We start from the raw sequence: 27,816 nt of genomic DNA, 5'->3' as shown, positions 1-27,816 counted from the left end.
AAATTTCAGGTCTCAAGGAGCACTTCTTAGAGCCCAGATCAGACTGAATGCTGCTTTTGTGATTGCAGAAGGCATACCATCCTCTGGTACACTAGCTCCTTAGCGTCACCCTGAATCTGAAACTTAGTTCTTCATAAAGTCTTTTGTTCTATGATTCCTCAGTGCATCATTTGCTAATTTGCGCCAGTTATTCTGTTTAACACAACTGAGATATAGACATAAGCAAAGTTCCTACCCTTTAGGAACTCACTTCTTCAGGGCCTGGTTTTGATAATCCAGACAAAGCTACTTAAATGTAGTTTTATCCTTAAAAGCAAAATCGGCTGCACTTATGTAAGTTACAATAATAATTAGAATTTAGGAAAAATCCATTCTTAAAACAAGAAGGCAAAGAGAATAAAAAATAAACATCCAAGTCACCCTCTCTCTGACTGTGCGTTGGTTTTAAAACAACAAGACTATTATTTTAAGTGAACACAAGGAAAATTTTGCTACCAAGCGAGTACAATTTCTAACAGGTGATACATCGACTCCTCTGATTCCAGACATTTCCAAAAGTGCCCTTACTACCTACATTACTTCCTTCTGTAAAGCTCTACTGATTAAGACTTTATCTTTTGTGGTTGGATTTTTGCTTTTGGAATTACAACCTGCTTTTCAAGTCACATTTTGTAAATTAGTTGAGGTATCTTGCTGAGTGATAAAGTCTGAGTCAAAAACTTCCTGAAAAGTGCCTCGTGAACTCGTGAGGCATCATGGCAAAGATCCCAATTGTTGGACTGAGGCAGAGAGGTACAAAGAAGAACACAGACTTAAAGTCTGAAAGATGTAAGTATAGGTCCCACCTCCACCACGTATTAGATGTGTAATGTTTAATGAGCTAGTATACCTCTTTGAGCCTCAGCTTTCCTCTCTGTAAAAAGAAGATGTTAAACCTTTCCTTGCATTATTGTTGTAGGGATTAGAGATGATGTCAATAAAAATGTTTCCAGCATGCTCGGCATTCAAGGTACCTTTGATAGACTTATTTGGCCAGTTCATTGGAAAGGGTAATATACACGAGTAAGATTTTTTCTTTTCTTCAAAATAGACTTTTTGGGATTAAACTCTAAAATGTGTTAAATAAATGAATCAAGATCTTTTTCATTTCTGTTGTTGAAGTATTTGCCTTCTTACGTTTGGTAATGTTAGGATTTTCCACAGAAGAAGTTGACACTTTCCTTCTTAATCATACTGGCAATACCATGTTTCAACACTAGTTACTATTTTCTTTTCGAAAAGTGTCATTTGTCTAGCTTCCCTTGAAAGATCAGCTAAATGTCACATTATCCCTGCTTCTGCTAATCTTTCAAAATGCTCACCACCGTAGTCATAACATTTTCTTCATGCTCAATTTATTTAAAAAATATTCTAAAGACAGTGTTGCTGAATTTTTATTTGTTTAATAAAAATTAGGCTTTTAAATATAAAAATATAGATTTATTATAAAGCCTCTAGAAAGCAAAGAAAAATAGATTTGAAAAATACCTTGTTTAATCACATAAAGCTAGGCAGAGTTAAATCACTGTTTCCATTTTGGTACATTTTATTTTAATCTTTTCACTATTTTAATGTCCTTATTTATATCCATAATGGTGATAACATGATGTACATATGAACATGTATATATTATATAAATATATAAAATACATAAATATATCTTTTAAAAATGGTATCTGTAGGCCAAGCGCGGTGGCTCAAGCCTGTAATCCCAGCACTTTGGGAGGCCGAGGCGGGTGGATCACGAGGTCAAGAGATCGAGACCATCTTGGTCAACATGGTGAAACCCCGTCTCTACTAAAAATACAAAAAATTAGCTGGGCTTGGTGGCGCGTGCCTGTAATCCCAGCTACTCAGGAGGCTGAGGCAGGAGAATTGCCTGAACCCAGGAGGCGGAGGTTGCGGTGAGCCAAGATCGCGCCATTGCACTCCATCCTGGGAAACAAGAGCGAAACTCCGTCTCAAAAAATAAATAAATAAATAAATAAATAAATAAATAAATAAATAAATAAATAAATAATAAATATGGTATTTGTTTATTTATTATATATAAATATATATCTAATGAGTATATATCTACATATCTACTTCTATATTTATATATCTCCATGATAGAAGTTAGAAAATACTGAAAACTCTAGAGGAGTTCGGAGAAACAACCTATAATCTCATTATACAGAAATAATTTTCTTCCCTTTTGCTTCTCCACATTTTGGCTTAGATCAAATTTAGAAATGATTTTCTTAACGTTTTGGTATTGTGTTTTTAGAGTATGAAGATGTTGCTGCATATTCTGATTTTTATGTATAGTTGTGACAGGAACACCCACAAAAATAATTGTTCTAGAAAAGAATTTGTTAACAAATATTTTCTTCCAGGAAGTGGTGTATTAGCGTTTTAAAAAAAACATTTCTGGACGTCAAAGTAGACATTGGGCTTATATCAACAGCTCAATCTTTTTTAAAATACGCTTTATTTTTAGAGCAGTGTAAAGTTAACAGTGAGGCATACTGGAAAGTACAGAGAGTTCCTACATTCCCACCTCCCCAAATGCACAGCCTCCTCCACTATCAGCCTTCCTCACTAGAGAGGTACATTTGTTACAATGGATGAACCAACATTGACTTATCACTGTCACCCATAGTTTATAATTGACATTAGGGACCATTCTTGCTGTCGTATATTCAGTGAGTTTTGACAAGGGTGTAATGGCATGTGTCTACCATTATAGTAACACACAGAGTAGTTTCATTGCCCTAAACATCCTCTATGCTCTGCCCATTTATCCTTTCCCACTTTTCAACCCCCAGCAATCACTGAACGTTTTGATGTCTCTATAGTTTTGCCTTTTCCAGAATGTCATATAGTTGGATTCATATAGTCAGTGGTCATTTGAGATTGGTTTCTTTCACTTAGTAGTATGTATTTGAGTTTCCTCTATGTCTTTTAATGGCTTCATAGCTCACGTGCTTTTTTCTGCAACAAAAGCCACATTCAAAGATGATTGCTTTCATTGCTGAATAATATTCCACTGTGTCGATGTAGAGGTTTGTTTATCCAGGCACTTACGAGTCTATAGTAACCAGTGTGGAGCCTGGGGAAGCCATAAATGGCCTGGTTGTGGTGAAGGCCTGGAGCCTATGTCGATAGGAGCCATGGAGGTTGGAGGCATTAGATCTTAGAGCCATAGGGGAAGGCCTGGAGCTTGGGTTGACAGGGTCTGTCCCATAGCCTGTGGCTATAGAAACCTGCCTGGTGTTGAGTTCACTGAATTGTGCCTGGCATTGGAGTTGATGTTGAAGTCAGGTGTTACATTTGCTCTCCTCTCTGCACATACATAGTATCTCTTTCCATGCTGCACTACCCAGGTTTAGGGGCGGGGTAATGCAGATAATAGAAAACTCTCTTTTATACTCTATTTTATGCCGTTTTTCTTACTTTTCTACTCCACAAACGTGCTATAACCTCTCACCTGGATTCCTTGTCTCTTTTGAAGACACTTTGATGCACGGATGGCTGTTCAAATTGATGTTTCTGTGAAGCAATAAGTGCTGAAAAGTTCTGTTTTGCCATTTTGTCCATGGCATTCTTCTCTGTTAACTGAAAAAATATTTTTACTGAATAACATATTGTTAAAAATTGTCAGACCCTTCGTTTAGCTCTGGAAGTTTCTCCTTTAGAGCAAGTTCCTTTCATAGTTCTCTATAGAAAGACTATAGTTGTAAAATGTTGGTAGAGATGATATTTTGTGTGTAGAATTAAGGACCGATTACACATAAATGTTTAGCGGACAGTAAACATTTGTGAGTAATCTGTTCTTACACACAAAAAGAAGGTCTATAGCTTTAGGAAAGGGAAAATTATCAAGGTTATTCAGACAATATAAAATGAGTTGAGAAAATTGAAGGGAATGTTTATACTTGAATGAGACCTCATGGAGAAAGACAAAATAAGGAGGCCATGGGAGAATATTTGCATTCTCGGAACCACAAAAGTGAGGAAAGCCAAGAGCACAGCTGGAGTTGCACCAGATCAAGTAGACATTCCATCAGAGCCTGAACTGAGAATGCACCATTCCTAGTCACCTTGATAACAGCCCCATTTTCTGTTAATAATACTCTATGAGAAAAATCTTGCAAAAATAGTCAGAAAAGGCAGAGTCACATGCGGTTCAGTGTGTTCCACCTTGGCAGACGGTCTTAGGAGGAGTTTTGGAAGGATCGTGCTGCAGGCAATGGATGAGATAATGATGAGAACTTTTCCAGCTCTGTATAAAAAGGCAAGAGAAATATATGCTTGTGAATTTTTGGCTGCTTTTTTATGCTGTATTTTCAGATCAATTTTATCCCAGTTAATGTGAATATAAACTCTGATTGTTACGGTTATCTCTCGTGGGGTGTCTATAATTTGGCAGAAATTGTATCAGGAACTTTATATCAATCACTAAATTACACATTTCCAAGCTGCATATGAATTAGGTATTACTATGATCATTTTACAGATGAAGAAGATGAGACTCAGAGCAATACATAAGTTGCCCAAGGTCAGAGAGCAAGTAAGTACCAGAAATAAAAGCCAGATAAATCTAATTCCCATATCCTTGCTCTTTCAATGATGTTTCAGAGTTGATTACAAAAAGAATTGTTCTGTGTGCTCAGGATAATTTACTACCTACTAAATTTAATCATAGGGCAGTCTTATAAACAGGGTAGAGTATGCAGTTAAGATAAAATTTGAGAGGAAAAAATTAAATTAAAATAGTACATAACCAATGATCAGAATATTCTCTCAGTATTTTAGAAATTTATGTAAGAATAAACTAGATACTGATAAAAAAGTCACATTCTTTATGCACAAATCTTGTAAGTAGCTACTGTTAAAGAGAGGATATTATTTACCTAGAAGAAAGTGGGGTTGTCAACCACTATATAACCATTCGTGGGGTGAATGTCTTTTTTATTTTAGGCCTCTGGCTGATGGATCCAAGAGGTAGATACGTGATGTCAAAATATTCTCTTTTATAGGTAATTACAATTTACAATGGAAGATACAGAGGCCACAAGGCAGTAGAGTTGAGTTATATTAACAGAAAACCTTGTTAGAGAAAAGAACCACCTCTCACTATCATGTTCAATGGCAAAGATTAATAGAAGGTGCAGCAAAATGGACACACATGTGAGTATACCCACATTGATATTGGAAGTAACTTTTTTCTTATATACTATAAATCATATCCCATAATATACTCATAATGTGTACACTTATTGGGATATTACAATCAACGTACAAAATAAGTACCTTATGTACATTGACTGTGATGTACATATGTGTACACAATACAGATGTACAAAAAATGTACATAACCTGTACAATATTACATTTATATGTACATAATGTGTACACAGTAGGTATGTACATAATGTGTACAATATGTAAATATATTGTAATACAATGATTTCATATAATCACAACAGCATATATAATCACAATACACATATAATGATATCAATATAAATGTACATATTGCACACATTATATACATTTACATTTATTGTGATGTTACGATATGTACACATGTACATCATGCACACGTGCAGATTTGCGGTATATACACGTGTACGTAAGTGCACAGTATGTACATATGTACACTACACATATGTTCATATAATGAAGATATGTACCTTCTGTACAGGAGTACACAGTATGTACAATATGTACACGTATATACTAGGTACACATATAGGTGTATACCCACTTTGGTAACCGGAGAGATTTCTATCTAATATACTAAATGTAAAATCCCATAATGTAGTCATAGTGTGTACATTTATTGTCGTATTGTGATAAATGTATTAAATAGGCACAATCTGTACATGTACTCTGCTGTACATAGGTGTACACAATGCACATGTACAAAAAATGTACATAATCTGTAAAATATGCACCTATATATTTCTATAATGTGTACACAATGCATAGGTACATAATGTGTGCACTATGCACATTCCTTAAAATATCAGTGATAAAATATATATAATCACAGTAAGATCTATAATCACACTAATACATATATGTCGTGTAATATCACCAAAAGGTACGTATTGTACACATTAGGTGTGTATTAGGTACATATGTATAGTGCACATATTATGAAAATATATATGTATCATGATAACACGGTATGTACACGTATACAAATATGTGCCTACTATTTAAACAATGTACACATGCAGAAATAGGTGCAAACTACATGCCTATGCACAGCAGGCTATCACTACAGTTCTGCTCGTAGCAGCCTCAATGCCCACCCTGGCTGCTTAAAGACCCCCTGGCTAGGGGGCTGTGGGTACAGCTGCTGGGGCCCGGCTATTTTGAAAATGTGGTGTAATATGATACTGGCAACCTATCACACAGAAATGATAATGTTATTGTGGTTCTTTACATATTAGGCAATAGTTCTAGTTACACATTTGGCATATTGACAAAAATGTCATCCTCACCCCATTGACATTAGAATTGAAAGCATAGGAGGGTTTCACCCCTTGCAATGTTTAATTCAATATAATTGTTTTCTTGTTTACATTAGTGCCCATAACAGAGCACGGTGTACATCTCTTGCAGTATTCAGAATATTTCTCTATGGGCAACAACATTTTTCTCTCCTTATCTGGATATTAGGAAGAATATCACAGGACCGGCTTACAGCGCCAGTCACATCGTGAGCAATGTCATCTGTAATCCCCTAGTTATTAAGAACAATGTAACGGGGGTCTCGTGTGCTTTTGGAGATATTTGGAGTAATATCCTTTCAGTTTCTGGATATTAGAAACAATACTACAGTGGTGGTGTACACTTCCTGCGATATTAAGAGTATACTCATCCTCTGTCCCTGGGATATTTGGAACTACATCGCAGAAGCGTTGCACTTTGCCTATAATATTGGAACAATCACAGAGTGTACACCTTCTTTCATTGTGAGAGAAATACCTACTTAGGATATGATGGATAATATCAAAAAATGGACACACATGGGTATATACCCACTGTGATATTGGAAGTCATTTTTATCTAATATACTAAATGTCATAACCCAGAAAAAACTCATAATGTGTACACTTATTGGGATATTACACTCAATGTACAGAATATTTAACATATGTACATTGACTGTGATGTACATACATGTACACAATACAGATGTACAATAAATGTACATAAACTGTATCATTTGTACGAATATATGTACAAAATGTGCACACAATAGGAATGCACATAATGTGCACAATATGTACATTTATGGTAATATCACAATGTTATATAATCACAACTGCATATAAAATCACAATACACATGTAATATCAATATAAATGTACATATTGCAAACATGTACATTTACATTTATTGTGATATGATATGTAAACATGTACATCATGTACCTATTATGTACAGATGCACAATATATGCAAGTGTACATATGTGGGTACAGTATGTACATATGTACACTACACATGTGTACATATAATGTGGATATGTACCTTCTGTACCCGAGTACATTCTATGCACAATATGTACACATATAAACGATGTACACACCTGGGTGTACAACCACTTTGGTAACCGGAGAAATTTCTATCTAATATACAAAATATAATAATTCAGAATGTAGTAATAGTGTGTACATTTATTGGCATATTGCAATAAATGTATAAAATAGGTACAATCTGTACATTTACCCTGCTGTACATATGTGTACACAATGCACATGTACAAAAAATGTACATACTCTGTAAAATATGTACCTACATATTTCTATAATGTGTAAACAATGTATAGGTACATAATGTGTACACTATGCACATTCCTTAAAATATCAGTGATAAAATATATATAATCCAAATAACGCATATACTCACAGTAATATATATATATATCATGTAATATCACAAAAAAGTACATATTGTACACAGTAGGTACGCATTAGGTCTATATGTATGGTGCACATATGTACATATATATTTATCATAACACCATGTGTACACTTATACAAATATGTGTTCATTATTAAAACTATGTACCTGTGCAGAACAGGCTATTACCACAGCCCCCCTCGTAGCAGCCCCAAGGCCCACCCTGGCTGCTTAAAGACCCCCTGGCTAGGGAGCTGTAACCACATTCCCCGCCAGAGGGCCCATAACAGCTCCCAGGCTGACGCTGGCTGCTTAGGGACCCCCTGGCTAGGGCGTGGTGCCCGGTTATTTTGAAAATGTGGTGTAATATGATGCTGGCGACCATATCATATGGAAATGATGTTATTCTGGTTTTTGATATACTAGGCAATAGTTCTAGTTACACCTCTGCCATATTGACAAAAATGTCATCCTGACACCCCTGGACATTAGAATTGAAATCATAAGGGGGTTTCACCCCTTGCAATGTTAAATTCAATATAATTGTTTTCTTGTTTACATTAGTGACCATATCAGAGCACAGTGTACTCCTCTTGCCGTATTCAGAGGATTTGCCTATGGGCAGCAACATTATTCTCTCGTTCTCTGGATATTAGGAACAATATCACAGGACCGGCGGACAGCCCCAGTCATATCGTGAGTAATGTCATCTGTAATCCCTTAGTTATTAGAAAAATTATCACGGGGGTCTTATGTGCTTTATCAGATATTTGGAGTAATATCTTTTCCGTTTTTGGATATTAGACACGATACTACAGTGGTGGTGTACACTTCCTGCGATATTCAGGGTATAATAATCTTTTGTCCCCAGGATATTAGGTAGTACATTAAAGAAGCCTTGTGCTTTGCCTGTGATATTGGAACAATCACAGAGTGAACACTTGCTTTCAAAATGAGAGTAATATCTACTTAAAATATGATGGATAATATCAAAAAATGGACACACATGGGTGTATACCCACTTTGATATAGAAAGAAATGTTTATCTAATATACTAAAAATCATATATCACAATATACTCATAATGTGTACACTTATTGAGATGTTACAATCAATGTGCAGAATACATACCATATGTACATAGAGTGTTATGTACATATGTGTACACAATACAGATGTACCAAAAACGTACATAATCTGTACAATATGTGCAATTACAGGTACATAATGTGTACACAATAGGTATGTACGAAATGTGTGCAATAGGTATATTTATTGTAATATTACAATAATATCATATAATCACAACAGCATATAAAATCACAATACACAAGTAATACATAATATAAATGTACATATTGCACACATCGTGTACATTTACATTTATTGTGGTATCACGGTGTGTACACATGCACATCATGTACCCATTATATACACATGTACAAAATGTGCACATGTACATATGTGTGAACCGTATGTACATTTGCACACTATGTACACATAAATACATATAATGTTGACATGTACATTTTGTACATGAGTACCTAATATGCACAATATGTACACGTATAAACTATGTACACACCTGGGTGTACACCCACTTTGGTCAATGGAGTAATTTCTAATATGGTAAAAATTATATTTTAGAATGTACTCATAATGTGTACATTTATTGGCATATCACAAGAAATGTATAAAATAGGTACAGTCTGTACATTTACTCTGCTGTGCATAGGTGTACACAATACACATGTAGAAAAAGTGTACATAATCTGTAAAATATGTACCTATATATTTCTATATTGTGTACACAATACATAGGTATATAATGTGTACACTATGCACATTCCTTAAAATATTAGTGATAAAATATATTTAATCACAATAAGATATATAATCACAGTAATATATATTGTCTAATATTACAAAAAAGTACATATTGTACACATTAGGTATGCATTAGGTACATATGTATTTTGCACATATTATGTAAATATAAATTTATCGTGATAACACCATATGTACGCATGTACATATATATGCCCAATATTAAAACTATTTACACATGTAGTAATAGGTGCAAACTATGTACCGATGCACAGCACGCTATTACCAAAGCCCCCCTTATAGCAGCCCCCAGGCCCAGCCTGGCTGCTTAGAGACCCCCTGGCAATTGGGCTGTGCCCACAAACACTGCTCGAATGCCTGTAGCAGCCCCCATGCCCACCTTGGCTGCTTAGGGACCCCCTGACTAGGTGTCTGTGCCCACAGCCCATGCCAGAGTGCCCGTAGCGGCCCCCAGGCCAACCATGGCTGCTCAGGGACCCCTGGCTGGGTCGATGTGCTCACAGACCCCACCAAAAAGCCCAGAGCAGCCCCCAGGCCCACCCTGGCTGCTTAGGGGTCCCCTCGCTTGTGGGCTCTGCCCACAGCTGCTGAGGCCCAGCTATTTTGCAAATCAGGTGTAATATGATACTGGCAACCATATTATATAAAAATGATAATCTTATTCTGTTTTTTTGTATATTAGGCAATAGCTCCAGTGACACCTCTGCCATATTGACAAAAATGTCATCCTCACCCCCATTGACATTAGAATGAAAATCATAGGGGAGTTTCATTCCTTGCAATGCTTAATTCAATGTAATTGTTTTCTCGCTTACATTAGTGACCATATCAAAGCATGGTGTACACCTCTTGCCGTATTAAGAGTATTTCCCTATGGGCAGCAACATTTTCCTCTCCTTCTCTGGATATTAATAACAATATTCCAGGACCAGAGTACAGCCCCAGTCACGTCGTGGGTAATGTCATCTGTAATTCTCTAGTTATTAGAAACAATATCACGGGGGGCTTGTGTGCTTTCTGAGATATTTGGAGTAATATCCTTTCCGTTTTTGAACATTAGAAACAATACTACAGTGGTGGTGTACACTTCCTGCGATATTCAGGGTATGGTCATCCTTTGTCCTCAGGATTTTATTAACTACATCACAGACGAGTTTTAGTTTGCCTTGATATTGGAGCAATCCGAGAGTGTAAACCTGCTTTCACAATGAGAGAAATACCTACTTAGGATATGATGGATAATATCACAAAATGAACATACATCAGTGTATACCCACTTTGATATTGAAAGTAATTTTTATCTAACATACTAAAAATCATATCCCAGAATATACTTATAATGTGTACTCTTACTGAAATATTACAAACGATGCACAGAATATGTACCATATGTACGTTGACTGTGATGTACATATGTGTGCACCATACAGATGTACAATAAATATACATAATCTGTACAATATGTACCTTTATGTGTACATAATATGTACACAATAGATATGTCCATAATGTGTACAATATGTACATTTGGAATATCACAATGATATCAGAACAGCATATACAATCACAATACACATGTAATACATAATATAAATGTACGTATTTCACACATTATGTACATTTCCATTTATTGTGGTATGACGATGTGTTTACATGTACAGCATGGACCCATTATGTACGGATGTACAATAAATTCAGGTGTAGATATATGTACATAGTATGTACATATGTATGCTCTGTACCCATACATACACATAATGTAGATATTTACCTTCTGTACACAAGTACATAATATGCACAGTATGTACATGTACAAAGTATGTGCACACATAAGTTTACACCCACTTTGGTAACCAGAGTAATTTCTATCTTATATTCTAAATGTAATATCACAGAATGTACTCATAATGTGTACATTTATTTGCATATCACAATAAATGTATAAAGTAAGATCTGTACATTTACTCTGTGTACCCAATACACAAGTAAATAAAATGTACATAACCTGTAAAATATGTTTCTTTATATTTCTATAATCTGTGCACAATGCATAGGTACATAATGTGTATAATATGTACATTTGTAATGTCACAATGATATCATATCACAACAGCATATATAATCACAGTAAACGTAATACATAATATAAACGTACATACGGCAAACATTATGTATATTTACATTTATTGTGATATGATGTGTACACATGTACATCATGTACCCATTATATACAGATGTACAATATATGCATGTGTACGTATGTGTGCACAGTATGTACATATGTATGCTGCGTACACCTATGTATATATAATGTAGACATGTACATTCTGTACATGAGTACATAATATGCACAACATGTACATGTATAAACTATGTGCGCACCTGGGTGTAAACCCACTTTGGTCACCGGTGTAATTCCTATCTAATATGCCAAAAATTATATCCCAGAATGTACTCATGTGTACATTTATTGACATATCACAATAAATGTATAAAATAGGTATAGTCTGTACATTTACTCTGCTGTACATATGTGTACAAAATACACATGTAGAAAAAATGTACATCATCTGTAAAATATGTACCTATTTATTTCTATAATGTGTGCACAATGCATAGGTACATGAAGTGTACTCTATGTACATTTCTAAAAATTTCAGTGGTAACATACATATTATCACAATAAGATATATAATCAATAATATGTAGATATCACATAATATCACCAAAAAGTACATATTGTTTATATTAGGTACGTATAAAGTACATATTTATTGTACACATATTATGTACATATATGTTTATTGTGATAATAACATATGTACATGTGTACAAATATGTGCCCATTATGTAAACGATCTACACATGTAGAAATAGGTGCAAACTGTGTACCTGTGAACAGCAGGGTATCCCCACACCTCCCTCCAAAGGGCCTATAGCAGCTTCCAGCTCCACCCTGGCAACGTAGGGACCCCCTGGTTAGGTGGCTGTGCCCATAGCCCCTGCCAGAGTGTCAGTAGCAGCCGCCAGGCCCTCCCTGGATGTTGAGAGACCCTCTGGCTATTTGGTTGTTACCACAGCCACCGCCAGAGGGCCCGTAGCAGCCCCCAGACAAACCACAGAGGGCCCGTAGCAGCTGCAATGCCCAACCTGGTTGCATAGGGACACCCTCGCTTGGCTGCCATGCCCACAGCTGCTGGGGCCAAGATATTTTGAAAATGTGGTGTAATATGATACTGGCAATCATATCATATGTAAATAATAATTTTATCCTTTTTTATTATATAGTAGGCAATAGCTGTAGTTACACCTCCACCATTTTGACAAAAATGTCTTCCTCACCCCCTTGAAATGAGAAGAAAAATTATAAGGGGGGTAAACACCTTGCAAGATTTAATTCAATATAATTGCTTTCTTGTTTACATTAGTGACCATATCACAGCACGGTGTACTCCTCTTGCCGTATTCAGAGGATTTGCCTATGGGCAGAAACATTCTCCTCTCCTTATCTGGATATAAGAAACATTATCACAGGACCGGCAAACAGCCGCAGTCATATTGTGAGTAATGTCATCTGTAATCCTCAAGTTATAAAAAACATCATCACGGGGGTCTTGTGCACTTTATGAGATACTGAGAGTAATGTTAGGATTTGGGTATTTTACATGAGAGAGCATATTGAGTTTGTGTATATACTGCAAAACAGAGTAAAAAAGGGCATTGTATATTTTTTTCTGACACAATATATTCAGAGGAATTTTGCTTTAAACATTGGGGAGCCTAGATAATACTTAGATTTTTTTCGATTCACATAAATTTACAATTTTGGTATTTTACATGAGGGAGCATATTGAGTTGGTGTATACACTCCAAAACAAAGTAGAAAGAAGCATTGTATATTTTTTCTGACAGATTATATTGAAAGACATTTTGCTATTAACATTGGGGTGCCTAGATAATATTTAGATTTCATTCGATTAGCGTAAATTTATAATTTCGGTATTTTACATGAGAGAGCATATTGAGTTGGTATATATACTCCAAAACAGAGTAGAAAAGAGCATTGTATATTTATTCTGACAGATTATATTCAGAGAAATTTTGCTTTTAACATTGGAATGACTAGAAAATATTTAGATTTATTTCGGTTCGTGTAAGATTAGAATTTTGGTATTTCACAAGAGAGAGCATATTCAGTTGGTGTATATACTCCAAAACAGAGTAGAAAATGGCATTGAATATTTTTTCTGACAGATTATATTCAGAGCCATTTTGCTTTTAACATTGGGGTGCCTAGATAATATTTAGATTTTCTTCGATTCCCGTCAGCTTAGAATTTCGGTATTTTACATAAGAGAGCATAATGAGTTGGTGTATATACTCCAAAACAAAGTAGAAAAGGGCATTGTATACTTTTTCAGACAGATTATATTCAGAGCCATTTTCTTTTAACATTGGGGTGCCTAGATAATATTTAGATATTTTTCGATTCGCGTAAAATTACAATTTTGGTATTTTACATGAGAGAGCATATTGAGTTGGTGTATATACTCCAAAACAGAGTAGAAAAGGGCATTGTATATTTTTTCTGACAGATTATATTCACAGGAATTTTGCTTTTAACATTGGGGTGTCTAGATAATATTTAGATTTTTTCCTTTCGGGTAAAATTAGAATATCCGTATTTAACATGAGAGAGCATATTGAGTTGGAGGATATACTCCAAAACAGAGTAGAAAAGGGCATTGTATATTTTTTCTGACAAATTATATTCAGAGCAATTTTGCTTTTAAAATTGGGGTACCTAGATAATACTTAGATTTTTTTTCGATTCACGTAAAATTAGAATTTCAGTATTTTACATGAGAGAGCATATTAAGTTGGTGTATATACTCCAAAACAGAGTAGAATAGGGCATTGTATATTTTTTCTAACAAATTATTTTCAGAGCAATTTGGCTTTTAAGATTGGGGTGCCTAGATAATATTTAGATTTTTATCGATTCACGTAAATTTATAAGTTCGGTATTTTACATGAGACAGCATATTGAGTGGGTGTATATACACCAAAACAGAGTAGAGAAGGGCATTGTATATTTTTTTTGACAGATTACATTTAGAGCAATTTTGCTTTTAACATTGGGGTGCCTAGATGATATTTGTTTTTTTTTTCGACTCGCGTAAAATTAGAATTTAGGTATTTTACATGAGAGAGCATATTGAGTTGGTGTATGTACTCCAAAACAGAGTAGAAAAGGGCATTGTATATTTTCTCTGACAGATTATATTCAGAGCCATAGAATAAGGCATTTTATATTTCTTGTAACAAACTATATTCAGAGCCATTTTATTTTAATTTGGGGCGCCTAGATATTATTTAGATTTTTTTCGCTTCGCGTAAAGTTAAAATTTCTGTATTTTACACGAGAGAGCATATTTAGTTAGTGTTTATACTCCAAAACAAAATAGAAAAGGGTATTGTGTTTTTTTTGGCAGATTATATTCAGAGCAATTTTTATTTTAACATTGGGATGCCTAGTTCATAATTAGATTTTTTTTGATTCACGTAAAATTAGAATTTCGGTATTTTACATGAGAGAGCATACTGAGTTGCTGTATATACTCCAAAATAGAGTAGAATAAGGCATTGTATCTTTTTTCTAACAGACTATATTCAGAGCCATTTTCTTTTAACTTTGGCGTGCCTAGATATTATTTAGATTTTTATCGAATCGTGTAAAATTAGAGTTTCGATATTTTACATGAGAGAGCATATTGAGTTGGTGTATATTCTCCAAAACCGAGTAGAAATAAGCATTGTATATTTTTTCTGACAGATTATATTCAGAGCATTTTCTTTTTAACATTGGGGTTCCTAGATAATATTTAGATTTTTTTGATTCACTTAAATATAGATTTTTTCTGTTTTACATGAGAGAGCATATATAGTTGGTGTATATATTCCAAAACAGAGTAGAATAGCGCATTGTACATTTTTTCTGACAGATTATATTCAGAGTAATTTCGTTTTTAACATTGGGGTGCCTAGATAATATTTAGATTATTTTCAATTCACGTAAAATTAGAATTTCGGTATTTTACATGAGGCAGCATATTGAGTTGGTGTATATACTCGAAAACAGAGTAGAATAAGGCATTGTATATTTTCTCTAACAGACTATATTCAGAGCCATTTTCTTTTAACTTTGGGGCACCTAGATTTATTTAGATTTTTTTTGATTTGCGTAACATTAATATTACGGTATTTTACATGAGAGAGCATATTGAGTTGGTGTATATACTACAAAAAAAAGTAGAAAGCAGAACTGTATATTTTTTCTGACAGATTATATTCAGAGCAATATTGCTTTTAACGTTGGGGTGCCTATATAGTATTTAGATTTTTTTCAAGTCGCTTAAATATAGATCTTCTGTATTTTACATGAGAAAGCATATGGAGTTGGTGTATATAATCCAAAACTAAGTAGAATTAGGCATTGTATATTTTTTCTGACAGATTATTTTAAGAGCAATTTTACTTTTAACATTGAGGTGTGTAAATAATATTTAGATTATTTTGATTCATGTAAAATTAGAATTTCGGTATTTTACATGAGAGAACATACTGAGTTGCTGTATATACTCCAAAACACGGTAGAATAAGGCATTGTATCTTTTTTCTAACAGACTATATTCAGAGCCATTTTCTTTTAACTTTGGGGCGCCTAGTTACTATTTAGATTTTTTTCGATTTGCGTCAAATTAGAGTTTCGGTATTTTACATGAGAGAGCATATTGAGTTGGTATATATACTCCAAAACAGAGTAGAAATAAGCATTTTATATTTTTTCTGACAGATTATATTCAGAGAAATTTTGCTTTTAAGATTGGGTTGCCTAGATAATATTTAGATTTTTTTCAATTCGCGTCAAATTAGAATTTCAGTATTTTCCATGAGAGAGCATACTGAGTTGGTGTATATACTCCATAACAGAGTAGAATAGGGCATTGTATTTTTTTCTGACAGATTATATTCAGAGCCATTTTTTTTTACTTTCAGGAGCCTAGATATTATTTAGATTTTTTTCGATTCACGTAAAATTAGAATTTCCTTATTTTACATGAGAGAGCATATTGAGTGGGTGTATACACTCAAAAACAGAGTAGAAAAGGGCATTGCATATTTTTTCTGACATATTATATTCAGAGAAATTTTGCTTTTAACATTGGGGTGCCTAGATAATATTTAGATTTTTTTCGATTTGCTTATATATAAAATTTCAGTATTTTAAATTAGAGAGCATAGTGAGTTTGTGTATATACTCCAAAACAGAGTAGAATAAGGCATTGTATATTTTTTCTGACAGATTATATTCAGTGCAGTTTTCTTTTTAACATTGGGATGCCTAGATAATATTTATATTTTTTCAATTTGGGTAATAATAGAATTTCTGTATTTTACATGAGAGAGCATACTGTGTTGGTGTATATACTCCAAAACAGACTAGAATAAGGCATTGTATTAGTTTTCTAACAGACTATATTCAGAGCCATTTTCTTTTAGCTTTCGGGCGCGTAAATATTATTTAGGTATTTTAGATTGGCGTAAAATTAGAATTTTGTTATTTTACATAAGAGAGCATATTTAGTTGGTTTATATATTCCAAAATAGAGTAGAAAAGGGCATTGCATATTTTTTCTGACAGATTATATTCAGAGCAATTTTGTTTTTAACATTGGTGTGCCTAGATAATATTTAGATTTTTTGGATTTGGGTAAAATTAGAATTTCGGTATTTTACCTGAGAGAGCATATGGAGTTGGTGTATATACTCAAAAAACAGAGTAGAATAAGGCATTGTGTATTTTTTCTAACAGACTATATTCAGAGCCATTTTCTTTTAACGTTGGTGGGCCCTGATATTATTTAGATTTTTTTCGATTCACGTAAAATTAGAATTTCGGTATTTTACATAAGAGAGCATATTGCGTTGGTGTATATACTACAAAAAAGAGTAGAATAAGGCATTGTATATTTTTTCTGACAGATTATATTCAGAGCAATTTTGCTTTTGACATTGGGGTGCCTAGATAATATTTAGATTTTTTTTGATTCACGTAATATTAGAATTTCTGTATTTCACATGAGAGAGCATACTGAATTGGTGTATATACTCCAAAACAAAGTAGAATAAGACATTGTATTTTTTATAACCGTCTATATTCAGAGCCATTTTCTTTTAACTTTGAAGCACCTAGATATTATTTAGATTTTTTTCGATTTGCCTAAAATTAGGATTTCGGTATTGTTCATGAGAGAGCCTATTGAGTTGGTGTATATACTCCAAATCAGACTAGAAAAGGGCATTGTATATTTGTTCTGACAGATTATATTCAGAGCAATTTTGTTTTTAACATGGGTGTGCCTATTTAATATTTAGATTTTTTTTGATTTGCTTAAATATAGAATTTCTGTATTTAACATGAGAGAGCATATGGAGTTGCTGTATAAACTCCAAATCAGAGTAGAAAAGGGCATTGTATATTTGTTCTGACAGATTATATTCAGAGCAATTTTGTTTTTAACATTGGTGTGCATAGATAATACTTAGATTTTTTTCGATTCGCTTAAATATAGAATTTCGGTATTTTACATGAGAGAGCATAAGGAGTTGGTGTATACACTCCAAAACAGAATAGAATAGGCCATTGTATATTTTCTCTGACAGATTATATTCAGACCAATGTTGTTTTTAAGATTGAGGTGCCTAGATTATATTTAGATTTTTTCGATTCGGGTAAAATTAGAATTTCTATATTTTACATGAGAGAGCATACTGAGTTGGTGTATATAGTCCGAAACAGAGTAGAATAAGGCATTGTATATTATTATTAAAAGACTATATTCAGAGTCATTTTCTTTTAACTTTGGGTCGCCTAGATATTATTTAGATTTTTTTCGATTCGTGTAAAATTAGAATTTCGGTATTTTACATAAGAGAGCATATTGAGTTGGTGTATATACTCCAAAACAGAGTAGAAAAGGGCATTGTAGATTTTTTCTGACAGATTATATTCAGAGCAATTTTGCTTTTAACATTGGGGTGCCTAGATAATACTTAGATTTTATTCGATTCACTTAAATATAGAATTTCTGTATTTTACATGAGAGAGCATATGGAGTTGGTGTATATACTCCGATACAAAGTAGAAGACGGCATTGTATATATTTTCTGACAGATTATATTCAGAGCAATTTTGTTTTTAATATTGGGGTGCTTAGATAATATTTAGATCTTTTAGATTCACGTAAAATTAGAATTTCGGTATTTTACATGAGAGGGCATACTGAGTTGGTGTATATACTCCAAAACAAAGTAGAATAGGGCATTGTATAGTTTTTCTGACACATTAAATTCAGAACAATTTTGTTTTTATTATTGGGGTGCCTAGATAATATTTAGATTTTTTTCGATTCACGTAAATTTATTATTTCTTTAATTTACGTGAGAGAGCATACTGAGTTGATGTATATACTCCAAAACAGAGTAGAATAAGGCATTTTATATTTTTTCTAACAGACAATATTCAGAGCCAGTTTCTTTTAGCTTTGGGGCGCCTAGATATTATTTAAATTTTTTCAATTCGTGTAAAATTAGAATTTTGGTATTTTACATAATAGAGCATATTGAGTTGTTATATATACTACAAAACAGAGTAGTAAAGGGCATTGTATATTTTTTCTGACAGATTATATTCAGAGAAATTTTGCTTTTAACATTGGGGTGCCTAGATAATATTTAAATTTCTTTCGATTCACGTAAATTTAGAATTTCTGTATTTTACATGAGAGAGCATACTGAGTTGGTGTATATACTCCAAAACAGAGTAGAATAGGGCATTGTATATTTTTTCGAACCGATTATATTCGGAGCAATTTTGTTTTCATCATTGCAATGCCTATATAATATTTAGATTTTTTTCGATTCACGTAAAATTGGAATTTCTGTATTTTACATGAGAGAGCATACTGAGTTGTTGTATATACTCCAAAAGAAAGTAGAATAAGGCATTGTATATTTTTTCTAACATACTATATTCAGAGCCATTTACTTATAAATTTGGGGCAGCTGCATATTATATAGATTATTTTCGATTCGCGTAAAATTAGAATTTCGGTATTTTACATGAAAGAGATTATTGAGTTGGTGTATATACTCCAAAACAGTGTAGAAAAGGGCATTGTATATATTTTCTGACAGATTATTTTCAGAGCAATTTTCTTTAAACATTGGGGTGCCTAGATAATATTTAGATTTTTTTCAATTCGCTTAAATATAGAATTTCTGTATTTTACATAAGAGAGCATACTGAGTTGGTGTATATACTCCAAAACAGAGTAGAATAGGGCATTGTATATTTTTTCTGACAGATTATATTATGAGCAGTTTTGTTTTTAACATTGGGATACCTAGATAATATTTAGATTTTTTTCGATTTGCTTCAATATAGAATTTCTGTATTTTACAAAAGAGAAAATATGTAGTTGGTATATATACCTATACCCCAAAACAGAGTAGAATAGGTCACTGTATATTTTTTCTAACAGACTATATTCAGAGCCATTTACTTTTAACATTGGGGCGACTAGATATTGTTTAGATTTTTTTCAATTCGCGTAAAATTAGAATTTCGGTATTTTATATGAAAAAGAATATTGAGTTGGTGTATATACTCAAAAACAGAGTAGAAAATGGCATTCTATATTTTTTCTGACACTTTATTTTCAGAGCAATTTTGCTTTTAACATTGGGGTGCCTAGATAATATGTAGATTTGTTGGATTAACGTAAAATTAGAATTTCGGTGTTTTACATGTGAGAGCATACTGAGTTTGTGTATATACTCCAAAACAGAGTAGAATAAGGCATTGCATATTTTTTCTAACAGACTATATTCAGAGTCACTTTCCTTTAACTTCGGGGCACCTAGATATTATTTAGATCTTTTTCGATTTGTGTGAAATTAGAATTTCGGTATTTTACATGAGAGAGCATATTGATTTGGTGTATATATTACAAAAATGAGTAGAAAAGGGCATTGTACATTTTCTCTGACAGATTATATTCAGAGCAATTTTGCTTTTAACATTGGGGTGCCTAGATAATATTTAGATTTCTTTCTATTCACGTAAAATTAGAATTTATGTATTTTACATGTGAGAGCATACTCAGTTGGTGTATATACTCCAAAACAGAGTAGAATAAGGCAGTGTATATTTTTTCTAACAGAGTATATTCAGAGCCATTTTCTTTTAACTTTTGAACGCCTAGATATTATTTAGATTTTTTTCGATTTGCGTAAAATTAGAATTTCGTTATTTTACATGAGAGAGCATATTGAATTGGTGTATATACTCCAAAACAGAGTAGAAAAGGGCATTGTATATTTTTCTGACAGATTATATTCTGAGAAATTATGCTTTTCACATTGGGGTGCCTAGATAATATTTAGATTTTTTTTCGATTCACTTAAAATTAGAATTTCGGTGTTTTACATGAGAGAGCATACTGAGTTGGTGTATATACTCCAAAACAGAGTAGAATAAGGCATTGTATATTTTTTCTAACAGATTATATTCAGAGCTATTTTCTTTTAACTTTGGGGCCCCTAGATATTATTTAGATTTTTATCGATTCACGTGAAATTAGAATTTCTGTATTTTACATGAGACAGCATACTGAGTTGGTGTATATACTCCAAAGACGAGTAGAATAGGGCATTGTATATTTCTTCTGACAGACTATATTCAGAGCAGTTTTCTTTTTAATATTGGGCTTCATAGATAATATTTAGATTTTGTCGATTCGGGTAAAATTAGAATTTCTGTATTTTACATGAGAGAGCATACTGAGTTGCTGTATATACTCCATAACACAGTAGAATATGGCACTGTATATTTTTTCTAACAGACTATATTCAGAGCCATTTACTTTTAGGTTTGCGGCACCTAGATATTATTTAGATTTTTTTCGCTTCACGTAAAATTAAAATTTCGGTAATTTACCTGAGGGAGCATATTGAGTTGGGGTATATACTAGAAAACAGAGTAGAAAAGGGCATTGTATATTTCTTCTGACAGATTATATTCAGAGCAATTTCGCTTTTAACATTGGGGTGTCTAGGTAATATTTAGGTTTTTCGATTTGGGTAAAATTAGAATTTCTGTATTTTACACAATAGAGCATATTGAGTTGGTGTATATACTACAAAAAAGAGTAGAAAAGGGTATTTTATATTCTTTCGGACAGACTATATTCAGAGCAATTTTTCTTTTATCATTGGGTGCCTAGATAATATTTAGATTTTTTCGATTCGGGTAAAATTGGAATTTCTGTATTTTACATGAGAGAGCATACTGAGTTGGTGTATATACTCCAAAACGGAGTACAATAAGGCATTGTATATTTTTCCTAACAGAGAATATTCAGAGCCATTTTCTTTTAATTTTGGGTCGCCTAGATATTATTTAGATTTTTTTCGCTTCGCGTAAATTTAGAATTTCAGTTTTTTACATCAGAGAGCATATTGAGTTAAGAATATACTACAAAACAGAGTAGAAAACGGCATTGTATATTTTGTCTGACAGATTATATTCAGAGCAATTTTGCCTTTAACATTGGGGTTCCTAGATAATATTTGGATTTTTTTTCGATTCACTTAAATTTAGAATTACGGTATTTTACATGAGAGAGCATAATGACTTGGTTTATATACTCCAAAGCAGAGTAGAATAGGGCATTGTATATATTTTCTGACAGATTATATGCAGAGCAATTTTGTTTTAACATTGAGGTACCTACATAATATTGAGATTTTTTCAATTCAGGTAAAATTACAATTTCTGTATTTTACACGAGAGAGCATACTGAGTTGGTGTATATACTCCAAAACAGAGTAGAATAAGACATTGTATATTTTTTCTAACAGACTATGTTCTGAGCCATTATCTTTTAAATTTAGGACGTCTAGATATTATTTAGATTTTATTCGATTCGTGTAAAATTAGAATTTCAATATTTTACGAGAGGATATTGAGTTGGTGTATATACTCCAAAACAGAGTAGAAAAAAACATTGTATATTTTTTCTGACAGATTATACTAAGAGCAATTTTGCTTTTAACATTGGGGTGCATAGATAATATTCAGATTTTTTTCGATTCGCTTAAATATAGAATTTCTGTATTTTACATGAGAGAGCATATTGAGTTGGTGTATATACTCCAAAACAGACTAGAATAAGGCATTGTATATTTTATCTGACAGATTATATTCAGAGCAATTTTGTTTTTAACATTGGGCTGCCTAGATAATATTTAGATTTTGTCAATTCGGGTAAAATTATAATTTCTGTGTTTTACATGAGAGAGCATATTGAGTTGGTGTATATAATTCAAAACAGAGTAGGAAAGGGCATTGTATATTTTTTCTGACAGATTATATTCAGCGCAATTTTGCTTTTAACATTGCAGAGCCTAGTTAATATTCAGATTTGTTTCGATTCACTTAAAATTAGAATTTCGTTATTTTACATGAGAGAGCATGCTGAGTTGGTGTATATACTTCAAAACAGAGTAGAAAAGGGCATTGTATATTTTTTCTGACAGATTATATTCAGAGTAATTTCACTTTTAACATTGGGGTGCCTAGAGAATATTTAGATTTTTTTCGATTAGCTTAAATATAAAATTTCTTTAATTTCACATGAGAGAGCATACGGAGTTGGTGTATATACTACGAAACAGAGTATGATAGGGCATTGTACATTATTTCTGACAGATTATATTCAGAGAAATTTTGTTTATAATATTGGGGTGCCCAAATAATATTTAGATTTTTTTCGATTCCAATAAATTTAGATATTCTGTATTTTACATGAGAGAGCATACTGAGTTGGTGTATATACTCCAAAAAAGAGTAAAATAAGGCATTGTATATTTTTTCTAGCAGACTATATTCAGAGACATTTTCTTTTAAGTTTGGGGCGCCTAGATATCATTTAGATTTTTTTCGATTAGCGTAATATTAGAATTTCGGCATTTTACATGAGAGAACATATTGAGTTCGTGTATATACTACAAAACAGAGTAGAGAAGGGTATTGTATATTTTTTCTGAAAGACCATATTCAGAGTAATTTTGCTTTAATCATTAATGTGCATAGATAATATTTAGATTTATTCAATTCGGGTAAATTTAGAATTTCTGTATTTTACATGAGAGAGCACACTGAGTTGGTGTATATACTCCAAAACAGTGTACAATAAGGCATTGTATATTTTTTCTAACAGACTATATTCAGAGCCATTTTCTTTTACCTTTGGGTCTCCTAAATATTATTTAGATTTTTTTCGATTTGCGTAAAATTAGAATTTCTGTATTTTACATGAGAGAGCATATGAAGTTGGTGTGTATACTATGACACAGAGTAGAATAGGGCATTGTATATTTTTTCTGAGAGATTATATTAAGAGCAATTTTGTTTTAACTTTGAGATGCCTACATAATATTTAGATTTTTTCGATTCGGGTTAAATTAGAATTTCTGTATTTTACATGAGAAAGTATACTGAGTTGGTGTATATACTCCAAAACAGAGTAGAATAAGACATTGTATATTTTTTCTATCAGACTATATTCAGAGCCAATTTCTTTTAATTTTATTGTGCCTAGATAATATTTAGATTTTTTTCGATTCACTTAAATACAGTATTTCCGTATTTTACATGAGAGAGCATACTGAGTTGGTGTATATACTACAAAATAGGGTAGAAAAGGGCATTGTATATTTTTTCTGACAGATTATAGTCAGAGCAATTTTGCTTTTATCATTGGGGTGCCTATATAATATTTGGATTTTTTTGTTTCTGTTAAAATTAGAATTTCTGTATATTACATGAGAGAGCATATTGAGTTGGTGTATATACAAGAAAACAGAGTAGAAAAGGGCATTGTGTATTTTTTCTGACAGATTATATTCAGAGCAATTTTGCTTTTATCATTGGGGTGCCTAGATAATATTTAGATTTTTTCAATTCGGGGAAAAATAGAATTCCTCTATTTTACATGAGAAAGGATACTGAGTTGGTTTATATACCCCAAAACAGAGTACAATAAGGCATTGTATATTTTTTCTAACAGACTATATTCAGAGCCATTTTCTTTTAACTTTGGGGTGCCTAGATATTATTTAGATTTTTTCCGATTCGTGTAAAATTAGAATTTCGGCATTTTACATGAGAGAGCATATTGAGTTAGTGTATATACTACAAAACAGAGTAGAAAAGGGTATTGTATATTCTGTCTGACAGAGTATATTCAGAGCAATTTTTCTTCTTTCTTTAAGTTACCTAGATAATATTTAGATTTTTTCGATTGGGGTAAAATTAGAATTTTTGTATTTTACATGGGAGAGCATACTGACTTGATGTATATACTCCAAAATAGAGTAGAATGGGGCATTGTATATTTTTTCTGACAGATTATATTCAGAGCAATTTTGTTTTTAACATTGGGGTGCCTAGATAATATTTAGATTGTTTCGATTCGGGTAAAATTAGAATTTCTGTATTTTATATGAGAGAGCATACTGAGTTGTTGTATATACTCCAAAACAAAGTAGAATATGGCATTGTATATTTTTTCTAACAGACTATATTCAGAGCCATTTTCTTTTAAGTTTGGGGCACCAAGATATTATTTAGATTTTTTTCGCTTCACGTAAAGTTAGAATTTCGGTATTTTACATGAGTGAGCATATTGAGTTAGGGTATATACTACAAAACGGAGTAGAAAAGGGCATTGTATATATTCTTTCTGACAGATTATATTCAGAGCAATTTTGCTTTTAACATTGGGGTGCCTAGATAATATATAGATTTTTTTCGAATCGCTTAAATATAGAATTTCTGTATTTTACATGAGAGAGCATACTGACTAGGTTTATATACTCCAAATCAGAGTAGAATAGGGCATTGTATATTTTTTCTGACAGATTATATTAAGAGCAATTTTGCTTTTATCATTGGGGTGCCTAGATAATATTTAGATTGTTTCGATTTGGGTAAAATTAGAATTTCTGTATTTTACATGAGAGAGCATACTGAGTTGGGGTATATACTCCAAAACAAAGTAGAATATGGCATTGTATATTTTTTCTAACAGACTATATTCAGAGCCATTTTCTTTTAAGTTTGGGGCGCCCAGATATTATTTAGATTTTTTTCGCTTCACGTAAAATTAGGATTTCGGTACTTTATATGAGAGAGCATATTGAGTTGGGGTATATACTGCAAAACAGAGTAGAAAAGGGCATTGTATATTTTTTCTGACAGATTATATTCAGAGCAATTTTGTTTTTAACATTGGGGTGCCTAGATAATATTTAGATTTTTTTGGTTTGTGTAAAATTAGAATTTTTGTATTTTACATGATAGAGCATATTGAGTTGGTGTATATATTACAAAACAGAGTAGAATAGGGCATTGTATATTTTTTCTGAGAGATTATATTCAGAGCAATTTTGCTTTTAACATTGGGGTGCCTAGAAAATATTTAGATTTTCTCGATTAGGGTAAAATTAGAATTTCTGTATTTTACATCAGAGAGCATGCTTAGTTGGTGTATACACTCCAAAACAAAGTAGAATAAGGCATTGTATATTTTTTTAACAGACTATATTCAGAACCATTTTCTTTTAACTTTGGGGCACCTAGATATTATTTAGATTTTTATTGCTTCACATAATATTAGAATTTCGGTATTTTACATGAGAGAGCATATTGAGTTGGGGTATATATTACAAAACAGAGTAGAAAACGGCATTGTATATTATTTCTGACAGATTATATTCAGAGCAATTTTGCTTTTAACATTGGGGTGCCTAGATAATATTTAGATTTATTTCAATTTGCTGCAATATAGAATTTCTGTAATTTTACATGAGAGAACATATGGAGTTGGTGTATATACTACGAAACAGACTAGAATAGGACATTGTATATTTTTTCTGACAGATTATATTCAGAGCAATTTTGTTGTTAATATTGGGTTGCCTAGATAATATTTAGATTTTTTTCGATTTATGTAAAATTAGAATTTCTGTATTTTACATGAGAGAGCATACAGAGTGGTCGTATATACTTCAAAACAGATTAGATTAAGGCATTGTATATTTTCTCTAACAGATTATATTCAGAGCCATTTTCTTTTAACTTTGGGGCAGCTAGATATTATTTAGATTTTTTTCAATTCGCGTAAAAATATAATTTCGGTATTTTACATGAGTGAGCATTTTGAGTTGGTGTATATACTACAAAACAGACTAGGAAAGGGTATTGTATATTTTTTCTGACAGACTATATTTAGAGCAATTTTGCTTTTATTATTGGGGTGCCTAGATAATATTTAGATTTTTTAAATTTGGGTAAAATTTGAATTTCTGTATTTTACATGAGAGAGCATACTGAGTTGGTGTATATAGTCAAAAACAGAGTAGAATAAGGCATTGTATATTTTTTCTCACAGATTATATTCAGAGCAATTTTGTTTTTAACATTGGGGTGCCTAGATAATATTTACATTTTTTGGATTCGGGTAAAATTTGAATTTCTGTATTTTACATGAGAGAGCATACTGAGTTGGTGTATATAATCCAAAACAGAGTAGAATAAGGCATTGTATATTTTCTCTAACAGACTATATTCAGAGCCATTTTATTTTAACTTTGGGTCACGTAGATATTATTTAGATTTATTTCGATTCGTGTAAAATTAGAATTTCGGTATTTTATATGAGAGAGCATATTGAGTTGGTTTATATACTCGAAAACAGAGTAGAAAAGGGCATTGTATATTTTTTCTGACAGATTATATTCAGAGCAATTTTCTTTTAACTTTGGGGTGCCTAGATATTATTTAGATTTTTTTCGATTCACGTAAAATTAGAATTTTGGCATTTTACATGAG

This window comes from Callithrix jacchus, chromosome 8 (genome assembly GCF_049354715.1).
Source record: "Callithrix jacchus isolate 240 chromosome 8, calJac240_pri, whole genome shotgun sequence".
Lineage (NCBI taxonomy): Eukaryota > Metazoa > Chordata > Mammalia > Primates > Cebidae > Callithrix > Callithrix jacchus.
This window is presented reverse-complemented; position numbering follows the sequence as displayed.